Genomic DNA, 23,560 nt, shown 5'->3' on the forward strand with positions numbered 1-23,560 from the left:
TGCAGCGCTGAGTGAGAGAGCTCACTCCGAGGGTTAGGTTGGATTTCCAGAGCTCTTAGAGCTCATCGACCAGCCCGCTGGAGTCACTATTCAACCCGAGTCCCAAACACACGCCTCACTAACTACTTTACAGCCACTTTCATTGATTTTCTTTATCAAATAAACATAATACCCGTTACAGCAACACTTCCTTTTCGCGCAGCCAGAATGCCACAAGCTCTGACTGCTGCATTTCTCCGGCTTGCAGCTTCCCACCCTCCACTCCTAAATAAATTGTGTTCTTTCACTTAAATGCTCAAATACATTATTGTTCACAGAATTTTGCTGTAATCTGGGAAGTGCACTGCGAGCCAGGCAAGCAGCTTAAATTAAAAGGTTCAGGGTCCCCATCCCCACGCCTTGGCTTGGAGGCACACATTTGGTCCCCCCGTTTCAGGAGTATCACAGGTATTTACATACTTATTTTCTGCTAATAAGCGGTAACTTAATTTAGAGGACGATGTCAAAGTGAGCTCTCCCGCCTGAAAAATACAGAAAAGAATTAACGCAACTCGAGCAGCTGCACCCAAACTGTCAGTTGATTTGAGCATCTGAGCCTCCAAACTCAATTTTATTTAAAAAATAAAAAAATAAAATCCCCTAAAAGTAGCCCCCTTCAAAAGCTGTTTTTGAACCAGGCTCTTCCATATATGTCAAAGGGCTGTTGAATTATTCATTATTATAATTACTATCATCATTGTCATTATCCCTTTCCATGTGGAAATAATTTTATTATCGTAATTTGATATCTGAAGAATTTCCTGTTAGTCGTTTGATAATCATTTTTTTTTCTACTGAAAAGAAAAGTTTTGTTTATAAATGAGAGGAAAATATTTTAAATGCTTTTATGTTTGCCATAGATTTCCGTTTATCTAATCGATCGGAATGCCAATAAATCGATTAAAGGTTTAGTGTTTTACAAACAACCATTTTGTGCTTTTTGATTTTACGTTCAGAATGATTTTAATAAAGCTAATACCTACTCTGGGCGTCTGTTCCCCCCAAACCTAATATTCCATCCTTTCTATTATTTACAGTTGCAATTTAAAGTGTTTCTAATGAGAAAAATAAACGCGAATAAAAGGAGGAAATCATCTGTATAAATTACATTGTGCCTGTGGTCAGCGTATTTAGGCAAAGCCCTTAAAAATCTTGGTGAATTATATGCGATCATACAGTGATTGCGGAATATTAAATTAAACTTAGATAAATCCGCATTGAAGGAGGCAGCACCCAATCCTGAATTTATTTCCCATTTTCTATAACAGCATCACTGCGCTCCTCTCTTTGCAATGACAATGTGCCAAATCTAGGCATTTTGAAAACATTTTCCATATGCTTTAACTGGAGACTGATAGACAAAGAAGAAAAGGAGATGGTCTTTTTTCTCTTGAGGTATATTTCCTTTAACTTTTCCTCCAACCTTTTCTGATCTTCATCATTTTTAAACAAAAGTTTGAAAATCATTAGGACCTTTTTTTTTTTTTTTTTTTTTTTTTTTCTTTTTTCTTTTTTTTTTTTTTCCTTATCGCGTAATCAATTCCTGAACTGTAGAGTTTCAGTTACGCTTTAATGCAGGACTATAGGACTGTCAGTGCTGTACCTTGGCGGACAACATTTTGGGGAGAAGGCATTGATTCATTTAGCTTTCGCTCGCTGCTTTTTGTAATTAAAGGTGGTTTTAATTATACTTTTTTTTGTAAGTCAGATCAGATGTGCTGCTTGCTGGCTGGAAGGATTTCTTTTCTTTTAACGGTGCTTTTAATTTATGTGTAGTTTTGACGGATAACACAGAGGTGGTGGCTTTTATTTAGCTGTAAAATCCACACGTTTTCTTTGAAAACTTGGCTCCTTGGGCGAAAATAACTTTTGCTGGTTGCTTTATAATCGCTGTTTGTCGCAGAGGTAGTTTAGCATATTGTCTGCACAACAAAGATTCCTGCTTTATTGGCAGGGTGGATTGTTGGGTTTAGATATAAATATTTCATAACTTTCCTCTTTCTGCAGTAAGATCGGCAGTTTTATTGGCTTTTTCTCGCTTTTTGTCTGCCTTTCTACCCGAACCGTTTGCTTTCTGAAGTCCCTTTTTGTCCTTTTCCAGGAGAGAATGTAAAATTTTTCCCTTGGATATATCACCGCTGGAAATATGCTCTTGGGCTTTCTGAAGGGGATGGGGGGGAGCGCGGCGGTAAGCGGTCGTTTTCCTCGATTTGCATAAGAGCGAGCGAAGTGCCTGTGAAGTTGGTGAATTGCTATTGTTTGGGGCCAGTCCTGACTGTTTTTGTTTATAAACACTGGGGTGGTTGCCGGGAGGGGAGGGAGGTCAGAGCGCTGTCAAAGCGCTGACCTCTGAAAGCCCAGAGGGCGCCTGGCTCCTTCACCCTCTCCTTTCTCTCTCTCCCTCTCCCTTTTTCTTTCCCTTCCCATCCAAGGCCAGGAGCTCAGGTTCAGGGCATTTAATCCCCGCGATCTGCCCAAGAAAGGAGCTGAAAAAGGGCTGTTAAGGCTGCGGAGGAAGCGCCGGCAGCAGGCTCAGACCTGGGAGGCTTTTATTTATAGTAACGTCCGGGTGCGCGTTTTGTGCGGCTCCAGCCAAAATAACAACAGCAGGGAAAAAAAAAAAAAAAAAAAAAAAAAAAAAAAAAAAAAAAAAAAAAAGAAGCCAAACGAGACCGGCACTATTTAGCTCAGAATGTTATCGAGGTGTCCGTGCTATGCTCGGGTGTGATTTTTTGTCTTAGGTGACCGCTCGTTGGGCGCACTTGCGGGAGGTGAATGCCAAACGTGGGGCAGCGGGGGCAGGATCGTACCGCGGTGTATTGTTGCTAGTTTATTTCTTTTGCGAACAAAACTTTCTAGGAATCGGAGAGGGGATTTGGGGTCGCTTTTCCTCTGCCCTCCCTCCAACCCCCCCCCCCCTCCCCCCTCTCCCCCTTATAGTTCCCTTATAGTGTGTACCGGAATGTGTTTGGTTTATTGGGGGGGAGAGGGGGGAGGGGAGGGGTATTAACAATAGATTTGTATGATTGATACCTGCAAAGAAAGAAATAATTAATAAGAGTCAAACGCCTTGGGTTCAGAGTCAATTTCATCTCGGGGAAGGAAAAGAAATAATAATAATAATAAAAAAAAAAAAAAGTACAAGAGATTGCTATCAGGTTTAAGTATGTTTTGAAAAGAAGTTGCTGAGTTAAACAAAAATGTTAGTTAACACAGTGCCTTTGTCAAATAGCCCCCGGGAGGAGAAGAGACAACAAAAAGGAGAGGCGGTGGGGGCTGGGGATCTGAAAGTGTCTGTGCCTCAGATAAAGGGTCTGTAACGCTGCAATCTTGTAATACCTCGTTTCAAACTGAGCTCATCTATAGACTTAGGGAACGCAGTCAAAAGACACGGATCCCCTTTCCCTTGGGCTGGGGTCTGGGGAGAGGAGGAGGTGGGGGGAAGGGGACGTTTATTAGAGAATTATGTCGCTTTATTAAAAAGGGGAGCGGCTGCGGCTGTAATTATGCAGATCCTGTGCCCCTGTATGTCCGCAGCGCAGATTTAGGGAGTGAAATGAGCTTGGCGGAGAGACGTGGTGTAATAGAGCTCGCTCCGGGCTGGGATCTCTTTGTCTATCACAGAATGGTCAGTGTCGGGCTACGGCCCGCACCAGCTCCTCTTGGCCAGGCCAATAAGTTTTCCTTGGGGCTGAGCTGGAGGTGGCGGGAGGACAGAGCGGGCTGTTTTGTTTGGGCTCTTTATGATTTTTCTCCCCCTTTCCTCTCTTTCAAACGTAACGTCATTATCAGAGCTTTTGTGGTTTCAACAGGAGGCTCGGAAAAAAATAATTAAAAAAAAAAAAAAATCCCCAAACGTGGTGTAACGGTGCCTGCAGGAGAAGTTCGGAGAGGGTGGGCGGGGGGTCCGCTGAGCCCGGAGGAGAGGAGCTGAGAGGTTAGGCGAGAAGTCTTCGGGGGCGATCAGCTGAGCGAGAGAGGGAGGAGAGAGGGGAGAGGGAGCCGCGCCGCGCTGCTCCGGGCCGGGCCGGGCCGGGCCGGGCCGGGCCGCACCGCGTGGAGTCCGCCCGCCGGCCCGCACCGCTACGCACCGCACCGCACCGCTCCGCACCGCAGCCGCGCGGGTCCAGGTCCCCCTCGGCCGCCTCCCCCAACCCGCGCCGCGCTCCGCTCTTATCACATCCCACAAACCTGCTGCTGCTGCCTCCCGGAATTAACCTTCTTCGATTTTTCCTAGCTACGTGGCGATCCCCGGGTTTCTTCTAAACTGCTAACATCCCGTAGTGCCTTTTTTTTTTTTTTTCTTTTTTCCTTCTCCCCCCCTATCGCCCCCTCCCTCCCTCCCCCCCCCCCCCCCCCCCCCTCCGATAGCTTACTATTTTTAGGGAGAGAGAAAGGGAAAGAGTGAGAAAGAGAGAGGAGATTTAAAACGTTGGGAAGGACAGTAAACAGTGACAGAAGAAACCCTGAAAAATGTGGACTCTCCTCTCGCAATTCCTGCCTGTGTCCTTCCCCCCCCCCCCCCCCCCCTTTGTTCCTTCAGCTGTAACTCAAGAACACCATAAACCTATAACCCCCTCCAAGAAGAGAGAAAGGGAAAAAAAAAAATCCGCAGCCCAAAAAGAATGACTTGACTGTTCTGACGTTTGGTGTTTTGACATTAATGACATTAATGATATTGATGTTTCACCAGGAAAAAAGCACCAGGAATAAAGGAGGTGGTGGGGGAGGTGGGGGGGGACGACTTTAAAACTAAATTATCTTCGTTTCCTTATTCTTCTGTGACATTAAGTATACGTGTTTCTTCGCTTGAATTTGAAATAGATGTATTGTTCTCAGGTGTTTCTTCATCACATTGTATTTAATTGTCTCCAGTCTTAGGAAATGTGTTGCCATCCTTCAGGCATGCACTTGAATGGACAATGCATCCTTCTATCTCACAGTCCCGTTCCGTCTACAATTTAAGTCTAAAAGCCCCTTTCCATCATACCCCCTCCAACAGATAACTAGGAGCCGGTGGCAGAGATTTCATTTTCCCTCTTTGTTTGCATTTTTTTTCCACCCTGTAAACAAGGATGTAGAATACCGCTGGTTGCCTTACTACCTTCAAAGGGAGCAGGGCTTGTGCAGAGCTGCATACACGTGCTCCCTGATTTTTGGTCACCGATGAGCTGGTGAGGTCTGAAAAAGGAACAAAGTTGCTCTCCAGAACCCTCAGGTGCCCCTGCCTGTTCCCAAAGTTGGAGGTTTCCCTGAAGTTTGAGGTGAGGTTTCTGTGGGTCGGTGTAGGGCTGCTCTACGCTCCCTGCTCCATTGGCTCTGGCCCTGGAACAGCCGCACTTTCAGGCTGCCCATTTTTTATGTCTTTTTTTTTCCTTCCCTTTCCAAAGACTATTTTTTTTCCCCCTCCAAAACTATCAGGACCTTCACTCTGACCTTAAACATCTGCTTTTAGCAGCTCAGTTCCCTGACACTGGCCTGTGCTTCCTTCAGGGCAGCCTTCATTCATCATCAGGTGGGGATTTTCCTCCTAGAGTTGTTCCAGCGCTCGCAAACCCTTCCTCTGGCACAAGGGGTTCAGGGCCAGGAGAGATGCAGCTTTCTGCCACCTGGATTTGGGCTGGTTCCTTGTTGTGGGTGCGTGCCCTTAATGGAAGACTACGATCAAACCTTCCTGCTGGCTTCTGGCTCTTAAGGCCTATGAGAACCTTTTGACGTGTGGCCCAGGAATGGCAAACTTCAAAGGCATGTCAGCGCCGAGGTTATGGTTCACCTGCACGGGGTCCTCGCTGCTGTAAATATCCCTGGCATGTAGCTGGGGCTTAGTGACCAGTTCTGGTCTAACCATGGCTGGAATAGCATTATCAAAAAGCCGCACGTGTTCCTGCGGTGCGTTCGGATGCTCTTTGAATAGTCATGTTTTTATCTTCGGTAGGGGGTATTTTAAAGTATGTCTATTCCTAGTTTTAGTTAATTATCTTTTAATGAAAGTGTCAGTCATATTCACATCTGCAGTATTAGGTTAAGATAATTAGATTTTCAAATGAGAAGCAATCTTCTTAAATCCCACGCAAGAAAATATTTGTAGAAGATTCCGATTTATAATGACATCTGTACGTTTCACCCCAGTTCTCATCGTAATAATCCCCCCTCCGCCCCACACACACACACCAAAAAAAAAAAAAAAAAAAAAATAGAAGAAGAAAAAAAAAAGAAAGAAAGAAAAAGGAAAGGTGTCTGGTAAAATATAGGAGATGAAATATTAATAAAATATCAATACTTGTAGGGAAAGTGGAAGATGATGCATGTTATATGCATGACACATGTACCGTATGCAAAGAGCCCCCCTCTCTTGGCTTCTATTTACTTCATTTTGATGAGGCTGTTTACAGTTGACGTTGTATATTCCGGAAGGCTTTGCTTTTTACTTTGTTGATCTCTCCAAGCAATTACATGGCGGCCACCAAATAAAGTGCGCTGTGCTTTGTGCGCTGGGTGCATGCGGGCTGTATGTATATGTGTGTAAATATGATGCAGGGTGCATGCATGCGTGTGCGTGTGCTTGTAAATAAATTCCTCTTTATCTCAGTATGGGCAGATATCCCCTATCTCAGATATAGTATCTTTCCTTTTACAGGGGTGTTGCGTTGTACGTTCATTACCCCATTGCAAACATATATTTTTCATTAAATCCCCATTAAAAGAGAGGGAAAGAGAAAGGAAGGGAGAAAGACAAACAGCCAGCCAGAAAGAAATATCTCCTTGACGGAATAATTAATTTGGACCCGTTGCTTTTAAGTTCCCGAACAGTTAAAAGAGCAAGTCTGCCCCCTCCTTTTTTTTTTTTTTTTTTTTTTTTTTTTAATTTTCCCTAGCCATCCACTTTGTGTGCCTGTGCGTGTGTGTCTGTGTTACTAATGAAGTTTGCAGACTCGTGTTTGCATCCACGAGCTCTTTCCGCTGCCCCTCTTCTCCGGGCTGCCCGCGCGGCTCCCGCAGCCCCGGCGCAGCCCCAGAGCCGCGGCGCTCCGGCTCCCGGCCGCGGGGCTGCGCGTCATTTGCAGCCCGGAGAATGTTGATCACCTCACTAATTACACCTCTCCCTCGCCTCTTCCCTCTCCTCTCCCTCTCCCTCTCGCTCCCTCGCTCTCTCTCTCTCTCCTCTCTCTCCTCTCTCTCCCTCTCTCTCTCTCATTCCCAGAGTGCATATCGGGAATAGACACACAAAGACATGCGCACTCAACTTAATCAGCCATTTTTTTAAACAGGGCTAAAACGATAATAATTAGCAGAATAAAGACATATCGGATTTTCATTTCCTTTCCTCCTTTTCCCAACCCCTTCACAACCAAACAGCGAGACCGCGGTCGGCACATGCTTTAACAACTCCCGGACCCCAAAGGACCGCTTCATGCCCCCCACTTCTTGCTCAATCATTTTTATTTTCACCCAATAAAGTTGGAGGATTATTTTTTTTTATGATTTTTTTAATGAACCTTCTCTCGTTTACTTGGATGTGATCAGCTGTTAAGTAAATAAAGCAAAACAAAAAAAAGAGGCGAAGATCCAGTAGGAACTGCGAGGGGAAATGGAAAGTAAGTTTTTTCTTTAACTTTTATTGAGTAGTTTGTGTTAAATTTAGGTCGAGTATCGATTATCTTTCCAGGCTGATCTTGCACAATCTTTGATATTTCGCTCTCGCTCTCTCTCTCTCCTCTCTCCGTGCCTCTTTCTCTCTCTCTCACATACGCACACACACTCACATCCCCGCATCCCGCGTACCTCTCCCCTCTCTCTCTCCCCCCTTTTTCTGCCTGTTTCCCCATTTTTAGGTACAGTATTTGCTCTCGCTCGGGGAGGAGGGGCTGCTTTTTCTCTCTTCCTTCTTTCTTTCCCTCTCTCTCTCTCGTATTCCGGGGGATACGTTTGTTTGTGCATTATGATATTTTTTTTGTTTGTTTTGCTTTGCGGATTTTTTTTTTTTTTTTTTTCGGGATGTAACTTTGGGACCGAGCGGGGGACCCTGTTTACTTTGCACAGGAGGGTCTGGGGGTGTCCCCCGCTTTGTATTTCGCTCGTTTTTTTGTCTGGGAGCTCGGGCTGGGGGGAAGCACTGTCAGATGAGGAGCGCCGTTCCGGCTGTCAGAACCCATCGTCCGCCGCCCCTTTTGGGTTCTCGCTGCCGTCCCGCAGCTCGGGCCCCCCAAAACTTTGAGGTGCTTTCCGAAGGCATTCCCCCCCCACCCCTCTCCGTCCCTCTCCTTCCCATCTCCACCCCCCTCGGCCTCCCAAACTTTCGCTTTCGGGAGGCGGGGGGAGGGTGGGGTGGTGGTGATGCCAGAAGGGCAATGGGGACCCTGACTCTGAGCGCGTGTGTGCGGGTGAAGGTACGGGGTGCCCCCCCTTCCCCTGCCCCCCTTTATTTTGCAGGTAGGTTTCTCAGGAGCAGAGCAAGGGGCGGCTGCGTGTTTGTGTGTGTGTGTGTGTGTGAGCTCAGTGGGACCGCGCTGCCGACTGGCTCTGGCAGCCGGAGGAAGCGAAGCCCGTTAGGAGCGCGCCCTGCCTCTGTCAGTCTCACCGCGCGGCCCGGCCCGGCTCTGAGCGGAGCGACCCGGCCCCACCGCCCCGGGGATGCGCGGCTGCTGCCTGCGGGCGCTGCCGGCTGGGAGCTGGATGAGCCCCGGCATCCCCGCCGCGCTGTGCTGCGCCGCGCCGCGCCGCGGGGAGGGCTCCTCGCCGGCTGTGTTCAGCGCAGCCTTTCTGAGGGTTTTGCAAGGGAGTGGAGGGGGAGGGGAAGGGGGGGACGACTACGGTTGTTTTGCGGGACGGGACTCTATTTATTTATTTATTTGTTTTAAACCGAGCACCGAGGTGTTGGGAGGGGGAAAAAAAAAAAAAAAAAAAAAAAAAAAAAACTAAAAAAAAAAAAAAAGGAAAACAACAGCCAAGCAAAAGGAAAAAAAAAAAAAAAAAAAGAGAGAGAAAAAGGTCATAAACAGCGAGCAGGCAGTTCGATCCCTGCCCTATCTGACTGCTCGTGCCAGAATCAAGTGCATCCCTTCCCATCACGGCGGCTAATGGCAGACGCGTCCCTGCTTCCCCTTCTTGCCATACGTGAAATTTCCTGCAAAAATACTAATAAACTTTCCCCCATCCGATGCCAACTTACGGCGGTGCCCCTCCACTCCTCCCTTCCTTCATCTTGCCCCCCTCCTCCCCCAGCCTCCCCAGCAGCAGCAGCAGCAAACGCCCGGGTTGGTATTTCTTTTGTTACCTGCGAGCCGGGCGGCCGGGGTCCCTCCTCGGCTGCTTAGGGCACCGGGTCCAACCGGGAGAGGAGGCACAGCAGTCGGGTTCAGCCCGTTTCACCTCAGCGCCGTCCCGAGGAGGCTTTAGCCACCATTCAATAACACACCCTCCTCCTCCTCTTCCTCCTTAGGTACCAAGGCAGAGATCGCAAACATAACACCCCCCTCCCCACCAAAAAAAAAAAAAAAAAAAAAAAAAAAAAAAAAAAAAAAAGCCAACCAAAAGACAACTTGCCAGGCTGAAGATGGTGGATTTACATTAAGCCAGACACAGGCAGGTTCACTCAGGAAGTCTGACCATCCCGTTTTCTGACAGTTGCATTTCCTCGGCTCCATTCCGTCCTCCTCTTTTCTTTTTCTGTTTTCTTTGCTTTTTTTTTTTTTTTTTAATTCTCTTTTTATTAGCCTCGTTCCATTTTTAATCGAGGATTATGTAGTTGGCAGGAGGACAGTGAGAAGGAGAGTGGAAAGAGAGGGCTCGTGTGCTTTTGGGGTGGTTGCTGTGAGGGTGTTTTTTTTTTTTTTTTTTTTTTGATGGTGCTTTTTTTTTTTTTTTTTTTTTTTTTTTCAATTGTGTTTCTCCTGGATTTTCAGTGGCTCGATCCTTGGGAGCGGTGCTGGAGTGTTTAAAAAGATCATATGTAGCATTATATTTTTAGTTTGGTGGTGGATGGATGGAAGAGGTAGTGAGAAGCCTTTGCAGCCCTGCCTGTTGTTGGTTAGATTGAGGCAGAGACTTGGCTGCGATTGGGACGCGACTGTGACATGGGCATCGATCGCTTCCATTGAGAGCAATGCAAAAACACAGCCTGGGTATGTAACACTCTCAGTGCCATCAACACTTGTTTTACTTTATATTTACTGGCAAAACTGACAGAACGATCCGGAGCGCTTTTCTTTGAAATGAGGAATACAAACGTTTGTCTGGGAAGGTGCACAAAGAAGATTGTGGAAATAAATGGGGGGCTGAAGGTTGGGCTGGGGGGGAGAGCCTTAATCATCATTGCTCCACTTCCTATTCATCTGACTGTATTTAAGGAGTTTCTCTCTTTTCTTGACTCGGGGATCCTACTAAACTGGTGGAAATGAAAAAAATCAGACAATCAACCTTGAGGGAATATCTGCTAGTTTTCAGGGTTTGCGGTTTCAGCCGGTAGGAAGGCACACAACATAAAAGATGGCTAGCCAGCTGTTTTAACCTCTTGCACCTGGCTCCAGATCTGGGGCTCACTAGGATTATTCAGTTATTCGTGCTATCTGTGCCTGAATATTTATAGTGTACGATCTAGAGATCCACACAGTGCATTGTAGCATCTCTTTATCCTTTAGTCGTGGTGGTTTTGGACTTCGTCAACATAAACATGTATTCAGTAGTTTTCATTTTTATGATAATGAACATAGAGGGTCAATGAAATATAAAGGGAAAAGTCGTAAATCTGCAAAAGTGAAACCTACCCAAGGAACAAAGAAAGGTCAGGTAAACCATCTGTGTAAGTCACAGTAATAGTACCTGCTGTTTGGCTTATGCAGTGATACTGCTTTATTATTCTCTAAAATGAAACTTATCCACTAGATCAAGTTAAATCTAAAAGAGAGCCATGGAGATGATAAATGGTGTTGCGTGTGTCTTTCAGAACAGGGAGATGTTTTTGTTCCTAGGTTTTTGAATAGTTCAGGTTTATTTGTGAAGATGGTGCACCAGCAAAGATCATATAAAGGGGGCCGAGAAAAATCACTGTTTAATATTGCAGAATTTACTGCTTCCATTCTGACCATGAGCCTAAATTTACACAATGAAATTTGATTATCTCTAATAACAATATTAGATCCTGCACTGGATGGATGAGAATTGAGGTGGTTTTGTTGATTGCAAGGGTTTAATGTTGCATTTCAGAATCTGATGTGGTTTAGCCTCCCTTCCATTAACTGGAAAACCCCTGAGGTTTTACAATTATTTCTTAAAGATAATACATTTAAGATTGCATTGGTAGGCTGAAGAAAAGTCATAAAGGCAAGAAGGGAAGCCCTTAATAACTCTTGAGATTCAGACATGTTCAGCAGTTAGATTGGCTCTGACTTCACCAAGGGTCGACAATGTGTCATTTCCATGAAGCCAAATTGCCCTCTGCCTATATGATATTAATGTGCAAATCAATATTTCAGGGATTAAATTTCCCTTCTTCATTTTTTATGGTTTCTACCTCAATAAGTCTCAAGTCTATTAGAAGAGGCTGGATGATTTAAAATCTTTCACTGCAGAATGGCTTGTCGTAGCCTTGTTTCACAGACCGTTTTTGGATTTTCGTTATAAAAGACGAAAGGCATTCCAAAGAAGTTGATAGTCAATATAGGGACATGCTCACTGTTGTAAAGCCATTGTTCGATTAAGAGCTAAAAAGGTATTGGAAATATAATATATGTGTTTTTATAATATATATTCATTCTGCTGCTTTAAAAATATTGTGTTAATCACCTATTGATTTATTTCAAAATCGATTGAAGCTTCTTTCTTATTAGTGATTTGTTCAGCATTCTTCAGCATTGTTGTTAATTTCCTTAAGCAGCATGCATGAATTAATCTACTGGTAGAATGTGTTTTGAGTTTTCTTTGAAGCATACTTAAAACCAGGCATTTCTACCTATTTAAGGTGAGTGGTATGAACAGCTTAGTATTGTTGGGAGAGCAGGGCACTTCGGACTCAGCATTGTTTTAATGAAGCTCAGGGGCATTTTGTAAATATTTTATGATTTCTACTCAGATGCTTATCAGCAATGTTTATGAAAGGTTTCCACTGAATATTCAGGATCAGTTAAAAATTAAAATGGAGCTATCTGATCTGGAAGGAAACAATACATGACAGAAAATTTAGGTCAAAATGTGAGGTTGTGACTTTATCACATAATCTTGGGAAGGCCCTACTGTCTATCATTTAGTGTTGTTTTACAGTCTTAGACCATCTGGACCAAGTTCCGCACAGCTGCATGAATTTCATATGTGATAGAACATTTTTTCCATTCAGTGTGAAATGTTCCTTCCTAAAAACGTACACCAGACTCGCTTAATTTAGTCTGCTAAAAGAAATGCACATGAAAAAGGACAAAAGGCTCTTTAATCTCTGCAAGCTGTTTGTTTTTCTTCAAGATTCCTGTCTGTTTGGGTTTGAAAAGTCATGTTTATTGAGCTGATGATTCTGAGGTGTGACATTAAAATAATATATGATTTTTGTGCTAGTTTCTGCTCTCCTAGTTAATTTGCAGAACTACTTTTTATGCCTGTCAAAACACATAGTTAATCTATTCTTATTTACAATTAATCTCAATAAAATTAATCTTAACTATGCCTTAGTCAGTAGCTTAAAATATCTAATTATATTCAATTAACTGCTGTCATAGTAATTAACACTGCTTAATTGCCTCTGCATATATTTATGTAAAGCTCATTAGTTACTGCTTGCTCTTTTTTTCCTTTTCTCCTTCCCATTTTTGTGGCTCTGAGAGCACTGGCACGAAACCCAGGGCAGGTTTTTGACAATTTGCTTCTTGAAGGATCTATGATAATGGCAGCACATGTGTTTGTAGCATGTTATGGGCATAAATATTTATGTTTTCATCTGCAAAAGGAGTACCAGAACTAGGTCTATAAAGAACTTCCAGCCCTCCTTTCCTCCTTCCCCCCCTTTTTCTACCCCAGCACATACAAAAATGTTTTCTAGCCTTGTTGATAGAAATATGAGAAGCCAGGTTAAGCTTTGTGTTTACAAATGAAGAGCTTTTCTGCATCTGCCTTGGGGCTGTACCCAGAAGGCAGAGCTTTGCTGCTCCGAATTCATTCAAAGGGTTAAAGACTTGGCCAAGGTTCAAACCGAGAAGCGCCCAGGGAAAGTGCATGTGAATATGTACAAGTTTCATGTAATTAGTGCTTAATTATATTAACATATGCAAATTGTCAACTTAGGAGCTTGTTGAGCTGGCAAAGATCAGCCAGGCACAATTGCTGTATTGTTCTGAAACAATAATGGATTTCAAGTTGGATTGTGAAAACACATAACTAGCTATCTAATTTAACTCATACCATGGTGAAATTTCATTAGTCTCCATGGAGACTGGTTTAATTGTGCTGACTAATGTTCTGGGCTGCAGAATGTCCTAAAAAGAAAGCGTTGTTTGCCTAATCCACCTTACAATGACACTTGTTTGTACATGTTTCCCTTGTGTGAGAATTTGCATATGCAAATAAATAGTTTCTCTGCCCCATTTGTCATGGCTGTTCATTACCCATGAAGAGGACATTGTTACTAGGCTGTTACTGAGTCTCCCAAGACAGGATAGTGTCAACCAGTCCAGCCACATTCTTTCATAATTTGTTTCTGATTAATAGACCAGAGTGAGGCTCATTCTATTCAGGCCTCTGCAAAGGGAAGGTCAGTTCTGTCACTGAAAAGAGTTTCCGCAGCAACTGAAGTTTTTGCTCTCCCTCCCCCACCCCCTGCTCTCTCTGGCTAAAATAATCATATTTAAAATAATGTATTCTCGCTCTAAGGAATACCTCCGCTAATAATCTCTAGTTTCCTAAAGCAAAAGATAGGAAAATAAAGGAGATTCTGGTATTGGAATATTAATCCTGTTTTTGACAGAAAGGTAAACTGATATAATTGCTTTTCAGTCGAAGGAATGGGGGTTTATACAAGTGTGAAAGCATCGGAAAAGGATTAGCATTTTTTTGCATAATGAAAAGCTCTGTTGAATAGGGCACTGAATGGTTGACTGAATGACTGAGATGAAAGGAAGATGAAAATGCAGGCTCCTCTTTCTTTATGCGTATGTTCAGCTCTCCCTAAAGTTATGTTTGTCCAAGACTTGAGAAAACAAGCAGGAGCTCAGATTTCAGCAACTTTTTAAGATGCCCCGAGTTTCCATCATCATATGAAGTAATGCGTACGAGAGCAGCGTAGCGAAAGGCTGATAAACCCAGGTTCGGATGGAGAGGAGTTCCAGGAACATGACAGGCAAACCAAATATTGACTATTGGGTATCGAGGACTCCCAGCACCTCGCCTGGGGAGCAGAACAAGGGAGGAGGGGGCCAGCAGGGAGAGACGGACTCGGTTTAAAAGTTGCCAATGGAAATTATGCATCAACGCGTAATAATCTAATAAAGTTTGGTATTCAAGGAAGCGAGGTTTAGTCCATATCTGTTTTAATTATTAAACTATTTCTCTTTTGGAAAAAGTTATGAATTCTGACTCAGTGCTAAGTGTTTAAGTGGTTTGTATAAAGCCTTTCTGGGAAAATATTACTCTCTTGCTTCAGCTTTTAAAATAGAGAAAGCGTACCGAAATAGAAATTGATGCATGCACACAGCAAGCAGGGTGTTCAGCAGGGCTGCATCCCTGTATTCAAGTTGTTCAGAATTGTTCGGTTCAGGTAGGTTCAGGTGGTGAAAAGGGCCCCGGCCTCCTACAGTCAGTGCAGCACTCTGACTTCAGCCAGAGCAGAATCAGGCCCTGAGACACGGCTGCAACTGGTTAGCTGTTGACAATGTGATCAGTGCTTCTAATTATGTTCTCTCAACAGTAATTAGGGCAGTTAAAATACCATAAGTGTTGAGCCACTTTTGAAAGTGGGAAGTGGTTCTTTTGTATGTATGTAAATCAAATGCAGTGTGAATAATTATTTGTATGTATGCATATTAAATAGGTTTGGAGGTTTTTTTTTTTTTTTTTTTTTTTTTTTTTTTTTCCTCCAGGTCAACATAATTACCATTTTAGAGCTACTGGGGAAAAGGGGAAAACTGCTGGTAGCTAGAGTAAATGTTAACTTGATCGAGGTTTGGGTTTTTTTTTTTTTTTTTTTTTTTTTTTGAGTTTGTAGAACATGTATTTATAGATGTATGTTAGATCAGTATTAGATTTGATAATATTTAAACAGTTAGAGACACTTCAAAGAAATTAGAATTGGTTATGGATAAATGAAATAAAACTGCAAAGGTAGAAGGAGTGAAGTAAGAGTGAAGTAAGAAAAATGGTCTTAAAACTTTCTATGGGGCTTGAGAATGTTTTACTGCTAGCTATGAAATTCCTTAAAACTTCTTTTAAAAGAACATGCTTATGGGATATTCTTTTATTCTGGGAACAGCTTATTAGTGTATTTCCATAAGAAGAATGTGTTAATTTAAGAAATAAATTCATTTATATTTTAAAATATTGTTAACTAAGCACCATGTGTTTTCTCTGGCAAGGTTCCAGCCACTGTAGAACTGGATAACACATGGGTTAATAATAACTGATGTGATGTCTGCATTCTTACTGAATGGGCAGAAACCCAGCAAACTGAGTTTCAAGATTTTACAGAATAAGATGTAATGCAGAAAATGTTTATGTGAACAGATGCATAGATAGAAGAAACAAGAAATAGTTTGATGGTTGCTTTTACCTGGTAGGTCCTGTTGGGTTGCTGTTGGGATTGTTATTAATTTATTGATTAGAAGAGAACTTGTTTTGCGGAAATAAGAGGATCTATTTTGTCCTTTAATACATGGCTTTAATACACACTACTGTATTCTCTTTTAGCAGTCATGCTTAAATCATTTATACCTGTATTTCTGCTATTTCTCTAGCTTTTATTGATCTCTAAACTGTGCAGGAAAAGTTTGTGCCAGGCTGAAATATGGTAATCTTGTTGAGGACTGATGTTTTCTGCTTAAACAAAATATTCTAAGGAATAGTTTAATCAAGTTTTATGATCAAAATAAAAATTTGCCATATTGAGACACTCTTCTATGTCTTCATATTACTCAGCATCAGCTTTAAATTAAAAAAAAAAAAAGTGATTTAGAGATTAATTTGTCAAAATTATGGTTTATTTGCTTTAGGTACTTTTGGGGACAATTTGAAATGTGTCCAGAAACTGGGATTTCTTTACAGACAGCCTTAGCAGAGTTTTAGCACTCACACTGATCTGATAGGCTGTACCAGCTACTAAGTAGGTGTTGTAGGTATTCAGGTCAATAGTTAATAAACTAAATGCTGTATGTACATGATAGATCATGGTGGCTCTGACAACATTTACCATATAGGCTGCAATGCTTTCTAATGGACAAATGATGAGCATGCTAGACATATGTCTAAAATTGGATTTAAGTAGAGAAATATTCTGGTTCTAAAACAAAGAAAACCTTACAAAATGGTTATGCCAATGGAAGTAAGCCTAGGACACAAACTCAAAAGGAACTAGAACCTGACTCCTGTTCACTCGCTGCTATAATAATTCTTCTGAAAGAGAGGGAGATGCATAGATGTAAAACTGGCAAGGGTTGATATAGGTATAAAAGGCATGAGGCCTTCAGTCACCAGCAGAAAATAATCCCATAACATCAAATTTTAAGTGTTTCACTTCTTTTTGCACTACCATTTCCAAGGATGATGTGCTTAGCGCAGGAGGTGCCACAGTGGTTGTAAGAAAGAGGCTTTGCAGGGACTCTGGCGGAAGTGTCTCTGCTCCTTCAGCAGATAACAGCAGAGCTGAGGGGCTGGGAGCAGTGGCTGCTGAGGGCTTGCTCCTCCCTGTTTTGACATCGAGGCTCCCTTATAGAGAAATGTGCCTAAGCTGAGCTGACAAGGCACCTGTCACTAGCAGTGTTTCAATGTTTGGGGCACTGATGGAAATCTGGAATAATCCCAGTTATTTCTGCACTTGTTCCTGAATACTGTGGTAGAATAGATTGGAATAAACACTTTTTTGAGGAAAGCAAAGACAAAACTTCTTGCCCTTCACTTGCTGGGGTCGATCCTTTGACTTTTGATATTCAGAGAGCCAAAGTTTTCCTAAGAAGGGGGGGAGGAAATCTTGCATTTACCAAGTGTTACGTGACCATTTCAAGCACAGGTGGTTTTTCCATGTGTAAAGACATGGCTGCCCACCTTCAAATCAGAATTTATCTGTATTTTAATGTCTATTGCTCTGTATGACATATCTTGTAGAGAAAATAAAGGTCTAAGTGAGAAGTATCTCCTTAAACAGGGAACTTATTCCTGTGAGTTTCACTTTGATCCTTTATATATATATATATATAGTTATAGTTATAGATTTTGTTTACAACAATGAGGGTTTAAATTAAAGAAGAGGTAACATCTCCAAAATAAATTATTTAGCTACATGGCAAATGTCACCCCTCAATCCCTGAATTCCTTGGAGTGAACTGCTTGCAAAAAAACATGAGATCAGTGTGCTTGCCATGCCACTGTGGCCAGCTGTGGGGTGGGAGCATCCCTGCTGCTGTGTAGCGATGTGCTCAGGGCCTTTTTCCAGCAGGATCAACTGACTAATTGCTGTAAGGATACAAGATACGATTTCTCATCCGGTTGTTTCAGCTCCACTAAGAAGCGTTGCTGGGGCTGTTTTAAGTCACGAGTGGCCATGCCTCTGGATTTCTCAGTGCTGGATGCTTGATGCTTCGTTCCCCCGGCACTGCTGCAGTTTCCCATTTTGACCGAGGGCATGGTCCAAAGTCCAGCGTTGCCTCATCGATTCCTCCCGGCCTTGGATCAGACCCTCGAACAGAAGAGTGCCATCTGCTGAGGCGCCGGCCGCAATTCAGCGCTGCCGGGCGGCCCGGCCCCAACCCGACCCCGGCCCGGAGCCCTCGCTGAAATCACAGGGCAAGAGCGCGGCGGTCACAACTTTTTCCCGAGTGGGTGGTGGAAAGCAACGAGAGGCAATGGAGTCCAAAATGTTAGTATTTAAATATAGCAGAAAACTGGGAGTCTGACGATAGCTCAGCTGCTAGGGAGGAAATTCAGCCATCTGGAGCTTGTGACCCATCCAGACAGGGGTGGGGTGGAGGGGAGATCTTAAAAAATGAAGGATTTCACTGAGTGTTGAAATTTATTCTCTGAGCAGGCTGCTGCCTTGCTGTCGAGCAGCACAGGTCTCGGAGTGGTTTAGTGCATCAAAGACGTACACACCGAGACACCTTGCTTCTTGCCTCAATCTCATGTTAACAGTGTTTCTGGATCAGACTACTTTGGCCTATCTCTGGGTTTACTGATTGATTTGAGTTTATTTTTCAGTGGTATCATTGTTCACAAATTGTTTTTTGTTGTTGTTGTTTTGTTTTGCTTTTTTTTTTTTAATAAGGCTGTTTGAATTTTTTATATATGCATAATGGCAGTGATCTATAAACATTCTTGTGTTCAGCTGTGGCTCTGCAGAAAGACTGAATCTGCTCTCAACAATTTCATTATTATTATTTTTTTTTAACATGATTTTAACAATTGGAGGCAAAGATATTCAAAATCTTTTAGGTTCATTTAAAAATCTATGCAATTTAAACAAACGCAGAATTGTGTAAATGGTTTGTCTGGGAATTACTTAGGCTGCACAGCGTAATAACATTTTATTAGCTGTCATTTGTTTTCTAGGAAGAAAATGTTGATTTTTATGTTGTGTGTTACGTGCAGACTTGGCACTGACATGGGACAGTCCCCGAACACGAATTTCTAAAAAGGTGGGACAGTAGTTGCCCAAAAGGTGAAGACTTGAGAAAAATTGGGGTGGGTCATTTCTTTCCTGAAATGAAGCAGGGTACAGATTAGGAGCCATTAAGGTTTGCCAGGAGTTGCTGGTCATAGAAGCCTGTTTAAGTGCTCACTGTCAACAAGGAAATCATGGGCAGCACTTAAAGTGGCTCACCTCTGATTTATTCATAAACCTCACACGAGCACTTGGCTTTGTTCTTGCTCTGGTAAGGGGGAACTGATGCCAATAAGAACAGGAATAAAGAGCTTCTTGCATGGTCCAAAAGTGAATAGCACTTTATCTCAAAGCATGACCTCCATTCCCAAGATCTGTTGTGTTACAGTTGACTCTGTCTAGATGTGTATTCTCGGATGAATTGTCAGAAGAGGTTACAACAAATATATACTTTGTAAACCCTCTAGATGTAGCAAGAACTGTGTAACTGGAACTTAAGTTCTAACTTGACAGAAAGGTTGCAGCATTTGTTGTGAACTGAGAGATATACGCTTCAGACAGCATTTTATGCTGGCGTTTTTAATGTGAGTCAGAAAACAGTGTGATTATGTGGCTGTGATTCAAGTGAAAATTTTATGTTCTTTAAGGGATTCATGTGAAAAATACATTCTGATGCATGTAGACACAGAGACGAGAGCGAGTTCTGAGACAGGAAAAAAAAAATAGAGTCTTCATTTTTAGGCATATTTGATTGCTGTTGCTGTATTTTTGTTTCTCTAAAAAAGGCAAAGTAGTGCTAGCAGTCCACGATGGGGGAAGGGACCTTTCAAAGACGGTCAACTGCCATGTTTGCACTGGGGCAGAGGTTGAGTACAGTTACTTAAATCCCCAGAGAAACATTTAGTTAACGCTGGTCTCTTTCTGATCCCGTCTGAGTCTGGTTTTCTTTTCTGCTTTTTAATGAAGTTTGTTTGTTGCTATGTTTAGGTTATGTTTTTAGACTGACTTGCATTTTCACAACAGATTTGACCAAAAGAGTCATAATGGAAGACAGTGATGAGAGTTAATGATACGTCTTTGATAAAGCAGTCCTCGTGTGCAATCTGATCACAGCCATCAGCTCATTTGTCATGGCTGAAGTGAAAATGTCAGGACCAATGAGTGTATCAGTGCTGAAGGGGGCGAAAGGGCTTTTGGAGACACTTTTGTGCTGGGAGTGGGCCACAGCTTAGATGCAGCTCTAGGGAAATACTGGGATTAGCCAACTCTGTGCACAAATCCCTAGCATAACAGAATTAGTTGGGAAAATGAGGTTTGTTAGCAAAAAAAAAAAAAAAAAAAAAGTCTGTAGAACTGCTGTAGGCTGCAGACCAGGAACTATGCAAAACAGTGAGGCATTTTATTAAAATAACTTTAGTGATGTGCATTTATACACATTCTAACATGTATGGCATTTGGTAGCCAGCAACAAAAGCCATTGTGATGCATTTTGCATATGTATTTCAAGAAAAAAATAGTGCACGTAAAATAAATATGGTTTTCACTATCTTAAAATAAGGTTTTCTGAATTTAACACAGAACATGGAGAAAACAACTTATTTAAATACCAACCAGTGCTGCTGATGTTTTTACATAGGTTAGTTCAAAAAAAATTCAGAGCAATCTCCCTGCTGTAGACTTCTCTTTACTCTGAAGGTGTAATTCATGCCATAGGAGCATATTGCTCAGTAAAGTAGGACTCTGGTCTAACTCGACTCTTCTTTTTTTCTGATCTGTAGAAGATGTTTCTGAAGATTTTCACAGTAGGCAGATGAGGGGTAACCTCTTGTATGTGCCTGCCTTGCCATGATTGCAAATACAATTTTTTTTAGATCTCTGAAGAACCAGATTTAATTTCCCTTACAGTTTTGTTTGTTTTTCACATTCATTATAAAAACTCTCAATAGCTTTAGCAGATGATTTCAGTTTTCTTTCTTAACCTCGATACGTTCATCTTCTTTAACAGTATCCTGCAGCAGTGAGTTCTACTGCCTCATCCCTCCACAGCTCTCATCATTTTAATTTGTCACAGCCTAACTTTCTTGGAAACCTGCTACTTGTCTTTCAATAAGCCTCTTCTTCTCGCTTCCTGTTAAATATCTAGGAAGAGCAGGCTGCTTTTTCCTCTGCTATGTCCATAATAATTATGAAGAAATCTTGATTTCTTTGAGGTGGGGATCATGCCTACCAGAACTATTCAGCTGCTATGAAGCTGTGCAGATGTTCAGTCAGGTGATGTGGTTCTTGCACTGCTCTAGTACAAGCAGAGTGAGAGAATGTGTAGTTCTATGACCGGCATGTAGAGTAATGGGGAAATGTCTGAGTAGCAGACTTAGCAACTGTCTGCTTAGCATTAGATAGTTGTCTGTCTGGCTATATCAGCTAACGATGTCTCAGCCTGTGGAAAGGTTAGGTTACCACCTTTTTGATACAGAAGGACAGGGGGTGTTTTGACTTCAGAGGCCCACACGAAGGATGTTCAGGAGACAGCTGCCATTGGACTAAAAGGTGTTTTTCCTTTGTTTGATGTTGTCATTAGAGGTGTCTTTGCACTTAATGGAAGGCTAAGATAGGAACTAAGGCTGGTATCGACACTTGTGTCATTGGCCTGGTAGCTGCCATCATTACCATGTCTACATGCAAGGGCCTTCAAAACAGAACACGATGGGGAGCAGCACCAGCTTGGCAGTGGTGGGGCTATCAGTGTGCCAGCATTACCACCATGCTTTTGTCTGCAGGAAAGAGCTCTGGGCTCATTCTTTCCCAAAACCTGGGTGTAAGTTTGGGAGCATGCGATGGAGAGGGGTGGAGAGTAGGCTCTGCATGGAGGAGCCCCAGGCTGTGCTCAGATAGCAGGTAATCACCACCGGTGGGTCCAGGCCTCCTGCAGTGGGTTTGCCGCTGGAGCTGAAGCTGCCTGTTGTGGTGGCGGACTGCAGACGTGAGGCCTTCTGGGCATCATCACGCTGCCAACATGGCCACAGGTCCAAAGCACCAGGCAACCTTCGCTCTGCTGTAGGAATTTTCAGCGATGCTGCAGCCTTTAAACCCCAAACACTTCTCTGTTTATGCGTGTCAGTGTGAGTGGCAGCAGCAAAGTAATTTATTTAATCTAGCTCGTACTTATCTTTGTTAGGAGTCGTCTGCAGATTTCTTCCATTTCATGTACAGTGAATTGTCCTGTTCCAGATAATGCACTCGAACAACCTTCTTTTTGTTTAATTCTATTGATTTACAGTATTGAAGTGAAATATCTGATACCTGTTTCCTGCACTTTGACTGTATGTAGTCAAAGAAGCTGATGAGATTCTTCCCTCCTTTCCACAGGCCCTTTAGTTGTTTTAAATGTATAATTATCATGGCATGTCATTTGATAGCTGCACTAATTGCTGCCAACCATTGTCTGTTTGCACTTAATGCTGAAACCTGATCAACATCCTGCTTTGGTTGATGTTTAGTGGTAAACTTTAATTAACTCTTATTGCATTGAAGAAGAGCTCAGTCTCTGTGCTAACTAATCATTTACCTTCATTATGTCCTGACAGCTCCACTTGTTCCTGGTACTAATAGATACACCAGTCAGTAAATAAACCTGCAAACCTTCATGCCTTGAAGTTGTTCCCCATTGATATTTTGTTGCTTAAAGTATAATGGGGTAAAGATAATTATTTCAGTTAGTTTTGTATCTCTGCTTTTCCAGGCACCAATCTCAAATTGCCTTTTTCATGCCAGACAATATCATTTTAATAGTAACTGTAGATTTAAGATAACATTATTCCTTCAGCGTGGTTCCTATACACATGCATCTTTTGAATCAATACAATTAAGCTTGTCTCCTGTTGGAATTCTTGTAATTATTTTTCCTGAAATACTTTTCCTGTAATGATATTGAAGTTAAAGTAATCAGGTTACTGGCAGATCATGTAAAATTCAACTCAAAATTGCTGGCTGCTTGATTTTAATTTGTCTGACATCAAGTTTGTTTGAAAAGGGATAATATGTGGTTAAACCAAGGAGCTTATAATTATGGTTGACATTTGTTTGTTTATAATGAAATCTAATTAAAGTTCATACGTTTTAAAACACAAAAGTTAATTACTGAATTGCTCACTTCACTTATGCACAGCAGTCAAATTAACTTGCAGAACAAAAAATGACAAAAGACTATGCATAATAAAAACAAAATGCCCAGCTGATCTTGGCAATACAAAACAAATTTGCCGTGATAATATTCTAGAAAAAACAATTGCTTTATTAATAACTAAACTGTTTAAAAAACATCCTGTGTTTTCATTGACCAGGCTGATTCTGATACAGAGTAATATCTAAATGTTTAACATGACTTACAATACCCTTCTTTTCCTTTGCATGTGCATAATTGGAGGAGTCTTGTACTTTTGCAAATGGTGCTCAGAAGCACAACTCTTTACATTTTGTTTCCATCAAGACTTTCTGGAGTCATCTGGAGTCGTAATATCTCCCCGAGAACTCAAATGTTTGCTCAAGTATCTGCTCTGTGATAACTTCTAGAAAGATAATTGCAGCATTTTTAACATACAAGAAATTTAACATTAGGCAAACAAACAAAAAACAAAACAAAAAAAAAACCCTACTCTAACATTTATTTCATAGTTGGTTTTGAGACAACAAAGTGCTAGGTGAATGTTACAGAGCTATTTTGACCCTCTAGCCATTATTTGTTGG

General features: G+C 42.2%; 1 protein-coding gene and 1 long non-coding RNA gene across 8 annotated transcripts in view; one reads left to right on the forward strand and one right to left on the reverse strand.

Moving 5' to 3' along the window:
• The window catches only part of LOC146544752 (uncharacterized), a 32,785-nt gene extending 22,611 nt beyond the window's left edge, over window positions 1-10,174 (reverse strand). Inside the window, exon 1 of one of the 2 annotated variants that reach the window (XR_014882569.1) lies at window positions 9,314-10,174. This is a non-coding gene — a long non-coding RNA (uncharacterized LOC146544752). Of the gene's footprint in view, window positions 1-4,230; window positions 4,373-9,313 lie in introns of those variants that run through there. The other variant, XR_014882568.1, reaches the window with a different exon arrangement.
• Window positions 6,852-23,560, forward strand: part of ZFHX4 (zinc finger homeobox 4) — a 151,926-nt gene continuing 135,217 nt past the window's right edge. For 2 of the 6 annotated variants that reach the window (XM_085221311.1, XM_085221313.1), the window contains exon 1: window positions 6,855-7,634. The gene's annotated coding sequence lies outside the window, so the exon portion shown is untranslated. The other 4 variants (XM_085221310.1, XM_085221312.1, XM_085221308.1 and 1 more) reach the window with 4 other exon arrangements.

Source organism: Meleagris gallopavo, chromosome 3 (genome assembly GCF_905368555.1).
Source record: "Meleagris gallopavo chromosome 3, MGAL_WU_HG_1.1, whole genome shotgun sequence".
Taxonomy (NCBI): Eukaryota; Metazoa; Chordata; class Aves; order Galliformes; family Phasianidae; genus Meleagris; species Meleagris gallopavo.